General features: G+C 37.4%; 2 long non-coding RNA genes across 2 annotated transcripts; both read right to left on the bottom strand.

Moving 5' to 3' along the window:
* Positions 1-8,757: 8,757 nt before the first annotated feature.
* Positions 8,758-9,409, bottom strand: LOC110928170. Its single transcript, XR_002586182.2, has 3 exons — positions 9,296-9,409; positions 9,121-9,226; positions 8,758-8,819 (listed from the first exon to the last, which is right to left on the bottom strand). It is a non-coding gene; the product is annotated as an uncharacterized LOC110928170 (long non-coding RNA).
* A 972-nt stretch (positions 9,410-10,381) lies between these two features.
* On the bottom strand, positions 10,382-10,599 carry LOC118490591. The gene is made up of 2 exons (XR_004889448.1): positions 10,514-10,599; positions 10,382-10,426 (listed from the first exon to the last, which is right to left on the bottom strand). It is a non-coding gene; the product is annotated as an uncharacterized LOC118490591 (long non-coding RNA).
* Between the last annotated feature and the right edge of the window lie 6,552 nt (positions 10,600-17,151).

The raw sequence follows: 17,151 nt of genomic DNA, 5'->3' as shown, positions 1-17,151 counted from the left end.
CTGCTTGAGCAGCTGCAAGTGCCGCAGCAACTTGTTCATTATCGAAAGCCGTCAACTGGGCCTGTGTCATGTTAATTCGTCCGGCCATTGATCTTCACATCAAAGGCAACATAAGTGAGAAAGGTTCGCGAATAGTGCGATGACAGAAGAGTGTAAGCACATAGGTGTTCTCAAGCAATAACAAATAGTGAGCAATGTAATCTAAGCATACCACGAGCAAAGTTCTATGTAATTCTAGCATGTAGGCAATAAACATAAACCTTATTACCTAGGATGTTGAGTCTTGCACGTGGAGCGAAGCGTCGTTGTGGATCGTTGAAAGCACTGTTCTGGTTATAGTCTGGTTTTAATAAAAATGTTTTCCCCGTATTAAAACCAAGTTCTCTATAACCAATGGCTCTGATACCAATCTGTCACACCCCCAAAAATCCACCTGCGGAGTATCACCGCTTGGGAGCGTGACTGACCAGGATCAAGCCACCAATCATATAGAACAATATATAAAGTAAAAGTAATTGCCATTAAACCAAACCAAATCCATATGAAAGGTGTTCCAAAACATAAGTAAGTTATCACTGTTTAGCGGAAGCGTATAAATAAAACCCATCAAAATAAAGTATCAAATGTCATAAGTGTTTAACAAGACAATCACTATCCAAGCCCACAACGACCAGCTCCTCCATGTGCAAGCTCCCTGTACCTAACGACCTGCAAGGCATGTAGCAGAGGATCAACAACTAGTTGAGCGAGTTCACAGAAAGTAAGTGCGTAATAGTAAGTTCTTAAGTAACAGGTGGCTCTACTGGGCCGATATTAGTTTCTATTGGTGGGGGCTTCCCATGTTGTATAACCACTAGACTATTCGCAACCATAAGTGTTCTGCATATCCCGAGAACAGTAATACGTACAAGTTTACGTAGGTTTTACGTAAGTATCCTTCACAACCGAGGATAGGGGTACGCGGGGGTTTACGTAGGTTTTACGTAAGTGCCTGACACAACCGAGGCAGTAGTGAGTATAAGTTCACGTAGGTTTTACGTGAGTGTCCTTCGCAACCTGAGGACAATGAATAGCATAAGTATACGTAGGTTTTACGTATGTGTCCTGCACAACCGAGGACGATGGTACGGTAGTCTAGTAACAGTGTATGTACGAATCTATTCAATCTCATTCCTTCAATCCCATTCCCAAGCCCTTGGGAATCCCATGCCTTAGTAAGGGTGTGAACTCACCTTGGTTTGCTCGGTATGCTAAACTATGTGCTCAAAGTAATCAATCCCATCCTAAAGTACGCACGTATGCAAAATCAGTTTTGTTTCAAAATATTTCACATGAAATCTATGTCGTAAAGTGCTTAGCAAATAACGTCATGTATCACGTAAGCAGTTAAATCAATTAACAGGTTTAACAGAGTTAATGTACCACCGAATTGACGTATCAACAGAGTTATCATTCTAACAGGGTTATATAACTTAACCGAGTTAACAGAGTTAACAGAGTTACTAAACTAGTAATGTTATAAACTTAACAGTGTAATCATGTTTGTCATAATCAAGTAATCTAACAAGAGTTAACAACTTAACAAGGTTAATGACTTAACAAAGTTTGTACCATTAACAGAGTTACAACTAACAGAGTTAATAAATTACTAGAGTTTGAGTAAACTAACAGAGGAAATCAAGTAATTAACTTAATTAAATCACATAGTTAATGGCGTTAATAGTTAACAGTATACAATGTGACGAAATCGCCAAAGTGGCGAAAACCCTTTGGGCCGAAATCCCTTGGGCCGAAAACACTTGGAGCCGAAAACACTATATGGGCCGAACTCCCTTTGGTTTTCGTCGGCTTGAAGTATGACGAAAACACTTGAGTGTTTTCGTCCAGTTTGTGTGTTTTCGCTTGGTTGTTTTCGTCGAGGTGAGGAATCATCATCAAACAGTAGTTACGCAACAGCAATCTAATTATCATCATCAGCAACGGTTACAATAACACAGCAACCCTAGTTTCCTCTAACAGTTATGTACACTACCACAACCTTGGATCGCGCTAACAGTTTCAATGATTATGACAAGAATCATTCAATCAGATTAACTAAGACACTTAAATAAACTCTACAGTCATCCGTACGATCCGAACCGTCATCCAAATATCATGTTCACAGAATCTCATTCAGTTCAACAATCAACATTCATACCTAGTATCCAGTTGGTTAATATATATATATGTCGAAATCGAATACTAACATCATGTTAATATCATTCAGATCATCAATAGCAGACACACACAGTCGAACATCTCATCCAATAGACATAACAGTTTGTGAATAACCACATAGATATGCATACATAACGATTAAACAACCATACATGCCAAATCATTCAAACAAGATTACGTCGAAATCATACGATAAGTATCTTAGTCAACAGAAACATGTAGGTCACTAACCAAAGATCAAACAAGAAGGGTTTGGCTTCGACCGAAGAGAAGGGCTGCCGTCGGGTTCCAAGGGTAGTGAGAGAGAGATAGAACATGATAAGTGGTTAGGGTTTTCAGATTAATCTCTAACGTAAAGGTTAATATAAAAACCTTATAGTTGTACGCTACTGGGCCGAAGCCCATTCTGATTTCGTTGGTCACAAACAAGGTGGACGAAAACACCTTGTGTTTTCGTGAGTGGATGTGTTTTCGTAGGTGGGGGGGGTGTTTGGCCAAGTTCCAAACTAAACAGTTCAATATTAATACCAAATATATTATTATTAACTTACACTCACTAATGCACACCAATTATCACATATCGATTACAACGAAAACACCTTACGATTTAACATGTTACAAATGTATACAAGTCGTGTAACTAATCAACTAAAACAATTACGTGCAATAATGCGAAGATGGAAATCTTGGAAACTCGAGTTGTCACAGAATTCCTTGGGTCCGCATGCTTTAAACTGTTTGAAGCTAAAACCAGTCTTGCTGGCATCTTTGGGAGCGTTGGTTCGCGACTCTTCAGACGACTTGCTAGCGTTTTCATATGTGTCGCTTACAGCTTTTGCCACACTCTTTACGATGAGAGTAGCGAGACGCTTGTCTCTCTTCTCTTGGCGGGTCAGATGGTGTCGGGATCCAGATGACGACATGGTCTGCAACAGGCATCGTCACAGGACTCAACACAATGTAATTGAATCTCTCCTCACACGTCTACTACTTACTAAAGCTTAGGAACACGTCGAAACATGCATCACACAAACATGTAGGCACATAACCACAGATTCACGTAATTACAGAAGCACATAGGCACATAGAGCACAGAAACACATAAACACAGAAGCACATACACATTAAAACACAGAAGTAGTCAGAATACAGAAACCTATCATTCAAAGCTCGCGTGCCGTTCGTAGAGCATGTCGAGTAGTTTCGTATAATCGTATAGTATGCCGAGTATAGTATAGTGTATATCGTATTATAGCGTCGCCTAGAATTGCAATGACTTGTTAGTGTTTTGAGGTAGGTTAGCAATACGAGTCATGTGTGTTGGTCGAAGTGATAGCAAAAATCGAACGAACATCAAAATTAAACACATAAACAGGCAAATACACATAAAACACATAAAAATCAAGGTAATAGATTGTCTGCGGCTACTAGACATTGACTACCCAAAGCGATTCGACTATTCATAATAGACTTGCCGTCACTTTTCGACTTTCGGGATCGCGTTCCTGCCTCGATTCTTGGGCATTCAACATGTTTCCTTAAGTCATACTGGTGAGTTCAGGTCGTTGGAGTCCGTCGAGGCTTCGGTGAGATGAGTAAAAGTTGGAATAAGTTGCCAAGGTTCGGGTTTCACACCTGGCTTAGCAATTTCTTCCTTGTTTTAGTAAAATTTGAGGAGATTATGCATCAAAATATGGATTTCACTCCTGATTTGGTATAATTCGCCTCGTTTGTTGCTCGATAATTGCGAGAAAATCATAGGTAAATTGATGAAATCGACATTAGTCCAGTAATCTAGCCGGGAGTTTGCGGCTTTCACACCTATTCCTGACTAAATCGCTCGACCTTAGTCATAAATTCGAGTGTAGTGCTAGCGAGGGTACCTAGTTACAACACCTAACTGAGTCATGCTGGTTCCTAACTATAGTCTAGGTCTCTAAGACAGCGACCCGGACTAGGTCGTGTCTTGCCTAATTCCCTATAATTATGGCTCTGATACCAATCTGTCACACCCCAACTGATGGCGGAATCATCGGGGCATGGCACTGAGCGAAACAGATTGTCCATAAGTTTCCATAACAACTATCTATATAATCCAGTTAAAGATACGTCCCATACCGTATCCCGAATAAACAAATATATTATTACAGATAACATCCAAACAAGTAGTTCTGTTCCGACAACTCAGATTTAAGTTAATACAAAACATAAATATTGTTCAAATGCTCCTAAAGACCCAGCCTGACAAGATCTACAGACAACTATGCTCTAGTTGCTCTTTCCTGACAGACAACTATTTGTTGGGGGCCTCTAGAGCTTTATTCTAGCCTCGCTTTTCTAGCAAGCAAACATCTTAAACACCTGTCACATACGTTAAAATATAGTCAATACATAAATGTAAAGATGAGCATACAAGTTTGATATAGCATATATAGTTCGAATAGTTTACGCATAACCAGCACGTACACAGAGGAAAACAAAGCATGTTAATTATCGACATGGACCTATCGATACCAATGACTGCGGGTTGACCGTCCAAGACGGTTCGCAATACATGATTACCACCGTCATCCATGTAAGTAATTGTCCTTAACAACCCCCGTGTGAACGGGTGCTGAGTCCAAACTATAGTACTACGTCGTTAAGGTAGGTAGACATCATTCCACGTGTAAACATAATCAACAAGCATTCATTTAGTCACGTAATACATGCGAATCGGTTAGCGTTCAAGTAGTTGAGTAGTGTGTTCGATAGTTGTTTTGATAAGTAACGTATGTAACACCCAAAAGTGCTAAAAGCAAAAAGGGATCGAGTATACTCACAGCGATTGGTTGATGGATTGAAGGGAGCGCTTGAGAGTAGGGTTAGCCTGAACAGTTCGATAGCATAGTGATGAAAACACATAGAATGAGAACAAGTGTAACGGGTCGAACAGCCTAGTCGATCGAACGGAAGGTTCGATCGGGTGGGTTGTTTGTTCGGCTGGACAATCCGTTCGGACAGCCTACCCAATCGGCATGTAGGCTCGATCGGTTGGGCTGTTCGAGTGGATTGTTTCTTCCTTTAAAGTGTTTGTGTGTGAGGATTTGAACTTTTGAAGTTTTCGTTGTAGCATTTGAGAACACTGAAGTGTTCTTACCTTTCAGGTCGGTCGATCGAACGGTTTGTTCGATCGGTCGGCTTATCCGATCGGTTAGGTACTTCAGTAGTAGCCCTTGTTAGGTTGTCACTCGATCGAGCAGCATATCCGATCGAACAGTCTATTCGTTCTGATAGCATGTTCGATCGGGTGGCACCCCAATGCGTCGAACGAGTTGGAGATCGATTAAGTGTTGAAGCATAGTATCTCATGATCCGAAGAGTAATGTTTACCAATCGATTAGGTCGTTCGGTCGGTCATTACTTCGTTCAATACCATCCCTCATGAGTTTGTCAAGGTGTGGGGCCACATGTTACCCGATCGGCTGGCCTGGTCGATCGGCTGACATGTCCGATCGGTTGGGTTGGGTTGTTCTTTCAAACAGCCTAACCATTCGGTCAGCATCCTGACCTGGTTGGCCTGTTCGTCTAACACTTGGCTGTTCCGCTTAATTGGCGTTATGTTGAGGTAGTCTGACAACCAGTTGAACTATGACACTGTCGTTCTTACCGGTTTCTCCTGCTCGGACAAGAATCACCCAAGTCCGGCCGGTGAACGGTTCGGATCGTCAGTTTAACGTTTAACCTGTAGTCGGTGAACCTCGTAGATAGAACCCGAATCTTGAACCACCCAACCATTGGAATGATCGATGAGTTGGCTCAAGCTCCGTTTCTACCGGTTTGAAGGCATAGAGTGTAAAAGAGTTGAAAGAAAGTTGGAAATCCTTCTTTCAATCCTTTATACCATGTAAATGTTTAGATCTTTGGTAGATCTTGACTTGTTTATGTGGAAATCGGTTAGATCCGAGCTATTCATGGTGGATTGAGGCGAAACCATGATGTTCTTGAAGAACACTATGATGACATCATCCTAGAATGCTTAGATCTTGATGATTTCGCGGTTAGAAATCAAGATTTGAAAGATGGAAAGGTGTAGGAGTGTATATTGATTAAGAAAGTACAAGATTTAGGGTGAAAACTTACCAGAAATGGAAGAGATCTGAGAAAAAGAGGAGGAGCACGAGCTGGTCGGTCAGAGCTTTCCAAAAGTGGAAAGGATGACAATGACAGCCCTATTTATAGGCCCCAAAAGTGGAAAGGGCTGGCCGATCGGCCAGGCATCCCGATCGGACAGCCTGCTCGATCGGACAGTCTGTCCGATCAGCTGGGCTGTTCGATCGGCTGACAGCGTGATCGATCAACAGCCTGGTTCGAGTGTTCAGTGCGACGATTTTCGATATTTCGATTTCGATTGAAGACGAGACGAGCACGATAGAGTTTCCTATTCAAATTACTTTCAGTCCCAACTACTATATCTAACATACAATCTCCTATGATTCACCCCATCCTTACGTTACCATTCGTCGTAGTTCGGTTTAGATTGTATTCGATTTGAGTTTCGAGTTTCGATTCGAGTTTCGATTGATTCGATTGATCACCACACAAAACATAAAGTAAACACGCACAGGCAACACATAAGGCACACACACACGTATACAACAACCAAGGTTCGCATAATTCGAGATTCGAGTTTGATGATATTTAGATCGGTTTGATTATAGATTAGTTAACTTTATCGCATTGTTACTTCCTACTGATCATAGTCGTAAATCGGTTTGCATTGATAAAACATTCGATTACTTCGATTCTTCCTAATTACAACACTTACTCCACATAATATAAATAAAACTGAAAATAGACTATCTATAGTCAAAGAAAGTCAAAGTTGACTTGGACTTTGACTTTGACATTCGAAAACACGGGGTGTTACACCAACTCTCTCTCAAAATTCTCTGCACTTGCACACTTCGAAGATAGCATTTCAGCAGCTACAAAGTGAGTTCTAAGCTCGCTAACACTATCATTTTTACCTGATTTCTTCTGCTCTCTTCTTCATTTTCTTCAAATCTCCTTAAACTTAGATTAACCTCTTGTATGCTTCCACAGACTTGCCTTGGCAGTCTACTAATGAAGCTCAGCACATTGAGGTCCAAGATGAAGATTGAAGTCACGTTTTCATTTAAACTTTTATAAAAATAACCTTTTTCAGTTCTGGAACTTAGCGAAATCTTAAACCCACCGTGTACCGCCCCAAAATCCCTTTATTGACGAATGTGGGTGTTTAAATAATTTAACATGATGTTGGATAACTAGGAACAGATAACCTAGTTAAATGCAATGTTAACTTTTAAGAGTAAGGAATTAAGTTATGGGAGAAGAGATAAGATGGCAAACTAGAGGGACTAAATTGTAACATGGGAAAACCCATGTTTTATAAAAACAAGAATTCAACACAACACACACATCGTGTGTGTGTGTGTGTGTGTCTGGAACGTTCAGAAGAACACAAGGGGAGCCAAACCCTAGTTATGAAAGATCTTCAAATTAAAGGGTGAATCGAAGCTCAAACCTATAAATGAACATGAATTAATGATCACCTTCACAAGAGGATCATGAGGTATGTCTTGAAACTTAGATTGATGATCTTGTATGAAGTGGGTTATGTTTATTCCGCGAATTGATATGAAATTGATCACGTATAGGTATTAGAATCACCATATAGAACATGAATTATGCATGATTTTGCTTAATTTGATGTTTTAAGGTGAAACCCAATTGTTATTGTGAAGATGGTGAGATGGATATATCTTCCATGTCCAATTATTGTTCAATATTGATGTATTATGTTATGTATGATGGATTCTTGTTAGATGAATTGAAAGAAATGTGGTGTTTGATATGTTTGATGTCTATGTGTGAATGATACTTGTTGATTAGTAAGAAGATTTGATGAACTAAGTAAGAGCTTAGAAGATTATGCATGAATTAGTTGTACATTGTGCTTAGAAAGTGGTATGCACCAAGTGTATGATGAAATGTCTAAGTGAAGTTAGGATGCGAAATTGCATGAAACGGCTTGATATATATATATATATATATATATATATATATATATATATATATACTAGTCGTTTACCCGCGCGATGTGGCGGGAAATATATCACTTAGGTTGGTGAATTTAGGGCTATGTACGGGGCGGTTCAGTTCGGCTATATTGGCACTGGTTTTTCTGTTAGTTTATCGATTCTTTGGTGATATACTCGGGTAATTTTTTTTAGCTGTAGCTTCGGCATGATCTATCTACAAGAAGAGTACATGTTACCGAGCATTTATACAGATGCAAAAAGCTACGGCTGAACAATACACATTTATTTTACAACACATGTAAACTAAAACAATACAAAGCCAGAGAGCATTTATACAGATGCAAAAACACAGCGAGATGTAAAAAGCATACAGAACAATACACATGTAAACTAAAACAATACAGTTGAGCTTGATGTTGAATTTATAGACTTCCAAGCATGCTCCATGTCAGACAACTCTGAATAGTTATTGCTTTACCGCTGCATGCAAAAAGCAGGCTCTCTGACAGACAACTCTCAATGGTGTTTGCTTTACGGCTGCATGTAAAAGTAAGTCTCGTTAGTAGTAAAAATACCATTTGCGTGCAGCAGTAAAACTTGACAGCTGTAAACTGCTTCTCTATTTAACTGGTCAGTGTATTACTTGACTGGTCACTCTATAATTTCTCACTCCTAATCTTATTGGTTAACACCCTCAATTGTATATTTTCAATGCATAAAATCTTTTTAAATCTTTACTCAAAAAATTAAGATGTTAATTGAAATTATATAATTTCCTTTCAAAAAAAAATGAAATTATATATTTGTGTACATAGAAAAAAATGATCTCTTGTTATACCTTTAGAGAACAACACAAAATGGCGTCTTGATGTTGCCAAAGATCTTTCAATAACGATTCCCCAACTACCGAACCCGAGCTTAACAAATCTGCTCCTAAATGATACCTGGAAAAAAACCAAAAATCAGAATCAAACGTTTTCAAAACGTTGCGTCTGTTCGAAGAAAAAAATTACATGTAGCTCTGGCAAATCCATTGCGCTAAAGTGAGTGCTTCGGGCGAGCCAGGAGACGTTTTGGGACCGACACACAGGCTCAAACCAGAAGGAGATATAGCCATCGCAACTCTCTGAACCAAGTTGATGACACTTCGAACATATTTTGTCGAGCCATTGTGGCCACACTTTCGGCTAGACTATTCTCAAACGGGAACTGAAAGGTGATATTGTGGTCATATGGGTCGAAATAAGTCAGAAAATACCCTCATTAATATAGTATAGAAGTATAGATACATGCATGTATATATGTATGTATGTATATACCTGCTGAAGGCAATCGGCCTTGGCTCTAAAAGATGCCTCAAGAAGGTAAAATTTCCGTTGTCAGTGGTGTTGAATATCCATCCAAGACAACCTGCAAATAGGGTTAAAGATCAATTGAAGCCACAATACCAACGTAGGATGAAAAGATTCAGCATACCTGAATTGTAGCAGCTTTTCTTAGTACACCATCTCCTTTCTCAACCACAAATTCCACAACCGCTCTCCCCGTGAGCCTAAAATATATAAATATAATTAAAGAGTAAAAATTAAAAATTAGAAAAATCTAAGTGGACTTATACCTAGCTTAGTTTGAATATCGTGCAGGCAGCAAGAAAGATAGCCCAGGAGCCTGTCAAAAACAAAATACTGCAATTATATACATATAATAAAAGGTTTGCATATTCAGAATTTCTCGAACTTGGAATTAGTATTGTTATCAAGAAAGCACAAATATAAGTTGCTGAAATGGAAGGCGAATATCTTTGATGCTTTTGCATAGAAGACAATTTGTATTACATGCCATGTACCTGTAGGAGCTCTAACTGGGCTATAGAATCCAGTGAAGATGCAAGAACTACTGATACTCTATCTGGATCCTTGTCCATCATATACCGAAGCAGAGTCTGCAATTCCCCCTGCAACGCCAAAAACATTGTTCTAGAACCCGTGGCCAAAAACGTTGTGTATATTTAACGTTGTGTATATTTTCACGTATAATCATGCAAGGTACCTTCTCATCAGTAAGAGAGATATAAAGTGCCAACCCTTTTTCCTTTGATCAGCTGGTAGGCTTGCCAAAATAGAATCCTTTTCATCGACTGCAATCTGATCAAGGAATATGAAATAATGAGGAAAACGAACAAGGTCACTCTTCATTATAAACATGTCTAAAGCTTAAAGGTGATTAACTACCTTTAAAGCTTTCTTTACATTGCCCTCCATTGTTCCATAAGGCTTTCTCTGAGGAATCCTTAGCAAGTATGACAGTTCCTCAAGCGCAAAAGGCGCAAAAGCGCAAAAGGCGTGCGCCTAGGCGCTCGAGCGCAGCGAGGCGAGCTTATAGCGCCTGGTGGTAGCCTAGCGCGGGTAGGACTTGTGATATATCACTTACTTCTTTGCCATCTGGATTTCACATCACGACACTGTCAACAACCGGAGATTTTCTTGCCTCAACGTGTGCATACTCCGCACCAACTGTATACACCTACAGCATAAGCAGTAAACAGTGAGCAAGATTTTACACATATGCATAACAGCTAATTGACTACCAAGAAGACAACTGAAATGATACCCAAGTCCTCAGGGTTGCATAATAATAATATCCATATTTCAAGAAAAAAACATGAAAAAGTGTTCAATCAAGAATTTAGATAACCTTAACATTTGTTCCTCCAGTTGGCATAAACTACTCGTATATATAAGAACCGTCACGTCTCACTCTTGGGACCTCTGGATGGAACTCACTTGATCTGTTCCAAATTAAATACAAAACACACATAGTAGTCATGAAAGAGAAGATTTAGCATTAAAATGTTATTATGTTTTTCAACCCGTTACATAATGACAAACAGGTCAACATTTAAATGGTTAACATTAAACTTAAAGAGACATTTACATCCATCTAACACAACTACAACAGCATCGTGTAACCTGGTTGTTACCTGAATTGTACTCATGGAGTTGTAGCTTCTTAGATCTTGCTTTCTCCACAAGCTCCTTGCACTTCTCAGATATCAAATAACAAATCCAACTACAACACAACACATGGAATAAAAATCAAAATAAGAAAAAAAATATCAACCATTAGAAAAAAGTAATTGGATCTCTCGAAACTGTTGTTGAACAAACTTGCTAAAATATATGTATCAGGACATGAAAATTGTATCAAACATAAAATCACCACATAGGAAAATATCCACACATGACCAACATAAGCTTCAAACATAGCTCGATTACCAAAATCGTAAAACTGGATCACATCAGGTTAAGAGCATAAACCAAACCAAACCAAACCACCCCCTAAAAAAAACACTTCTATACTTCCATTCATGTAAATGTTTCTACTGATTCAAACAACTGAGATGCAAACCAATATTACTATTTTTCAAAAGAATTTATATTGATTCGCAGTCAAGTCACTCATTGCAAATCATGACAAGCTATTTTAACAACACATTTGCATAACAAAATTGATAAAAACTGAAAATTAAAGCTACAAATAAAACTCTCTGTTGATTTTTTTTCTTGATCCAGTAGTTGCTTTAATAATTTAGAAAAACTCGAAAATACAACATGAATTTATACAAAAATCATGAAACTTAAAAGAAACCTGAAGCATAAAAGCATCAGATCTGAACCAAACCTGAGCAGTAGCAAATGGGACCTTCTTCAAATTAGACGAACAACGAAAGGGAATCGAGCCTCTCTGGTAAGACATTTTAGGGTTTAAAGGTTACCTTCATGGTCCCATGCTATTTCGATCTAATTTAGAGCTGTAGTCGCCGAGTGCTAATCTTCGACGGATTTCACAACGACATCTGATCTTGCTGGTGAGGACTAGGGACGATGGTGATGTTTGATTTCCAGATCTGATGTTTTGCTTCGATGCTTCGATGATTTACGGATGAATCGAGAGGGAGGGAGTAGATCCAGATCTAATTCACATGGGATTTGAGAGAGAGAAGGAAGAGAAGAGGTGAAATTGCCATGAATGTAGAGAGAGAGAACAATGGGGGCGGATGTGAATGATATGTAGAAACCCTAAATCGCCAGAGAGAGAGAGAGAGCAGAGGATGAGAGGCGGACAAAATGAGATTATGAGAGAAACCCTAGTTGTGTCCGCGTGTTTAGTTTGGGGAAAGGGTATAATTGGAAACTGAAGTTCAATGGTGCTTAAAAGACTTGTACATAATGCTTTAGGGGTGTTTTAAGTAAATTTCAATGACCTTAAGAAGTCCTTTGGATATGCTTATTAATATAGTATATATATATGAATGAAATATGACAATGATGTTGAGATTATGTTAAATTACTAGTTTGAGTGTGGTTGTAAGCATTTTTGCATCGTGAATATGAAACGTATATGGTGTCATTTGTATAGCCTAATATGATGTACGGATATATATAAGGATAAGCCGAAAGTTCACATGATAAACCGTTGACTTCTGAAAGTCAAATATGCATAAGAAGCATGACTAGATTTGTTGTCGTAAATGTAAGATTATTGAAAGTTATATGGAATGACATGATGAATTATATGAGTTTGAATGGACGTGAATTTGAGTATATGACTAACGCTTGTTAGGATTGACGAATGAGAATCAAATGTGAAATATGCAATTGATATGATCGTTAATATGTACAACTATATATACTTACAAGAATGTGATTACGATGATAATAAAGTATAGGGATCATCTCGAGATGGACTCAAGCATGAAAGGCTAACGGGTCGGAAGGAGCCAAGGAAGCGGATGCGTATACGGACGCTTAAGGTAAGTGATTTCTGGAATCACTTCTTTAATAAATGAAGTTTGGTGTGTTGAATGTAGGGAACCATGTAAGTAGATTATGGGTAAAAGTAAGTACAAAAGTAAGAAGTGTTATGGTAAGTCGAAGGTAGTTGTTTATGTCAAAACTACACGGTAGAAACGAACGGGTCAAAATGTAGAAAGAAGTATGGCGTGATGTAATAGTTGGTTTGATAATGGGATTATGATTTAGAAGGATATGGAGCTTGGTTATGATTAAATGAAAGTACATGGAAGTTCAATTTGTACAAGGTTTGAATTTTTTATTGATGCCTGCCGTAGCCTATGGCTAGCATACCGACAGGGTGAAATAAACGTCTGGGCTATGACAACTTGTCTGGGTTATCCCTGATAACCTAGATGATGAGGTAACTTGTCTGGGTTATGCCTGATAACCAAGATGACGAGGTAACTCGTCTGGGTTATGCCTGATAACCTAGATGACTAGGTAACTCGTATGGGTTATGCCTGATAACCTAGATGACTAGGTAACTCGTATGGGTTATGCCTGATAACCTAGATGACCAGGTAACTTGTCTGGGTTATGCTTGATAACCTAGATGACCAGGTAACTTGTCTGGGTCATGCCTGATAACCCAGATGACCAGGTAACTTGTCTGGGTTTTGCCTCAAAAATTAACTGGTAAGGACGATGAGACTTATTTATATGGATGTTTGTGACTAGGATATGTTAGTATAATCATGTGGGAATGTAAGTGGTATGTAAGAGCTTCAATGTATGTATGTATGTATGTATGTAAGAGCTTCTATGTATGTATGTATGTAAGAGCTTCTATGTATGTATGTATGTATGTATGTATGTATGTATGTATGTATGTATGTATGTATGTATGTATGTATGTATGTATGTATGTATGTATGTATGTATGTATGTATGTATGTATGTATGTATGTATGTATGTATGTATGTATGTATGTATGTATGTATGTATGTATGTATGTATGTATGTATGTATGTATGTATGTATGTATGTATGTATGTATGTATGTATGTATGTATGTATGTATGTATGTATGTATGTATGTATGTATGTATGTATGTATGTATGTATGTATGTATGTATGTATGTATGTATGTATGTATGTATGTATGTATGTATGTATGTATGTATGTATGTATGTATGTATGTATGTATGTATGTATGTATGTATGTATGTATGTATGTATGTATGTATGTATGTATGTATGTATGTATGTATGTATGTATGTATGTATGTATGTATGTATGTATGTATGTATGTATGTATGTATGTATGTATGTATGTATGTATGTATGTATGTATGTATGTATGTATGTATGTATGTATGTATGTATGTATGTATGTATGTATGTATGTATGTATGTATGTATGTATGTATGTATGTATGTATGTATGTATGTATGTATGTATGTATGTATGTATGTATGTATGTATGTATGTATGTATCGCATGTATCGCATGTATCGCATGTATCGCATGTATCGCATGTATCGCATGTATCGCATGTATCGCATGCATGTATGCATGTATGCATGTATGCATGTATGCATGTATGCATGTATGCATGTATGTATGTATGTATGTATGTATGTATGTATGTATGTATGTATGTATGTATGTATGTATGTATGTATGTATGTATGTATGTATGTATGTACGTATGTACGTATGTATGTACGTATGTATGTATGTATGTACGTATGTATGTATGTATGTATGTATGTATGTATGTATGTATGTATGTATGTATGTATGTATGTATGTATGTATGTATGTATGTATGTATGTATGTATGTATGTATGTATGTATGTATGTATGTATGTATGTATGTATGTATGTATGTATGTATGTATGTATGTATGTATGTATGTATGTATGTATGTATGTATGTATGTATGTATGTATGCACTAGGTTGCTGCCATATGCCGCGCGTTGCGGCGGCATCACTTAAGTTGTTTGTAGCAGGTGGAATTATAGTAGTTAATAGTATATATTTATAGGATTTTAAGTGAGATTACTACAAACTTCATGTACCAGAAAATAATTAAAAGGAGAAACAAAAAGGAAAGTAACAAATTACCATATCTAGTACACCAACTTTGTCCTAACTACTTCCCAGTTATAAATTTCAAAAATACACCAATGTTCCTCATAAGTTTTACATGTAGCAAGCAAAGAGACATGGCAAAACGTGGCTGGTTCAATTGTCATAAACAAACATTAATTTCAAGAAACACATCCCAGTTTCATATATGTAATAAACTTGAATGGTATAAAATTACCTGTTCTGAATCGTTGACCAACCCTTTTTGTTAAAGAATTGACTCTAGGACCAAGTAGCCTTTGAACAAAATTAAACTAATATCCAAAAAGATCAATATTGAAGTCCTAAGATTGATGAATTAAGTTGAAATGTATAGAATGTACGAATGAAGAGCACATACATTTGGTTAAGTATCAATTGGTATCTCTAACCGCAAGAATCTCTTCATGGTGTATGCACTTTGACTTTCTGGAGCTCGGTGTATGCACTTGGACTTGTTGGTGCTCCTTGCCAGTTCATTGTTGTTACCGGTAGTCCACTTAACCGCTGTACTAAAATGTAAAGAATTTAGTAAGTTTATAATGTTACCAAAGGGTATGGCTCAATAATCTTTGAACATCTGGATTAATATATCATTCTTATCATCTATGTGGGTCAAAAGGTCAAGGCACACTCAAGACACAAAAAGGCTCATCTTGTCACCTAGGTGCAAATGCACAAAAAGAAGGCAAGCTTGAGAAAAAAAATATAAAATTATTATAGTCTTGTAAATTTAATTTTTAAATGTAATGAAGATCCGATATATTTTTTATAAATCAAAGTCCATGACAATTATTTTGTTTTTTTTATACCACACTGCCTCATGTAAAGGAACTTGGAAATGTATATATATGACTAAAAAGAAGAGACAGATCAAAAAAGAGACCATAAAAAAACCAGAGCTGACATAGTTAGTTTTAGACCGGTGTTCATGTCTGGACTTAACCAAGCACTCGTGTTCCCTAACTAACCGCACTAAAAACTCAAATCCAATTCACATAGGTTCTCAAATCTTAACCAAATTCAGCTTATGGTGACTTCAATTCATCACAATGGTCAATCATAACAACTTTGAAACAAATAAGACAACTCTTAAAACCTTCAATGAAAAAAGATGACCATAAAGTATCTATTTTCCTAAACTGCTGCAATACAACTGATGAGGCTGGTGGTACCACCCCGTCTTCACGCCAGCTTCTAAGAAGAAATCGCCAGCCAACTTCTACTTTCCGGCCACACACCAAAGGCTGTGTGTTGCAACGTATTAAACTACATAGGCTACACGACATTGAAATTTTACATATATATATAAAAAAGATGGACCGCACTTACGAACCGAATAACATTATAATTAATTTAGAATTTAATTAAAATTATTAAATATATTAAAACAAAATAATATATTTATTATATAATCAAGTACAAACAGAAATAAAAGAAAGTTTAGTAACTTCTTATTCAATGGTTATATTCTCAAATGGCTTTACAAACCTGCTCTTGATCTACATTCTAATAAAGTTAAAAATATATATATGTACTGACATTATATATTTTACATTATTTTTAGATTAGCCGTTATTTCTTTGCAGGGTTTGGGGGAAGGAAAAAAATACTTGGATTCAAGATCCCTCAAAGATATTATTTCAGAAAATTGAGATTGTAAATGTAAAGCTCTGGACATGGAATTGCTTTTTGAAGATACCATAATCTAAAACCCCCCAAATCAACTACAACCTACATCAAATCACATCAACTTCAGATTAAAAAAAAACCCACAACTACAAACCTTGTGAGTCTTCCCATTGAGTTCCAGAGCTGTGCCGCTGTGGTCGGATAGGTCACCGCAATTTGATACCGGAAAACTCATACTTTAACAAATTGTGCACATCCGAACACTTTGCAGTCCACCATGTTTCTCCTGATTAGCGGCGG

This window comes from Helianthus annuus, chromosome 3 (assembly GCF_002127325.2).
Source record: "Helianthus annuus cultivar XRQ/B chromosome 3, HanXRQr2.0-SUNRISE, whole genome shotgun sequence".
Taxonomy (NCBI): Eukaryota; Viridiplantae; Streptophyta; class Magnoliopsida; order Asterales; family Asteraceae; genus Helianthus; species Helianthus annuus.
The sequence above is the reverse complement of the archived record's forward strand: the minus strand, read 5'-3'. Positions and strand labels throughout refer to the sequence as shown.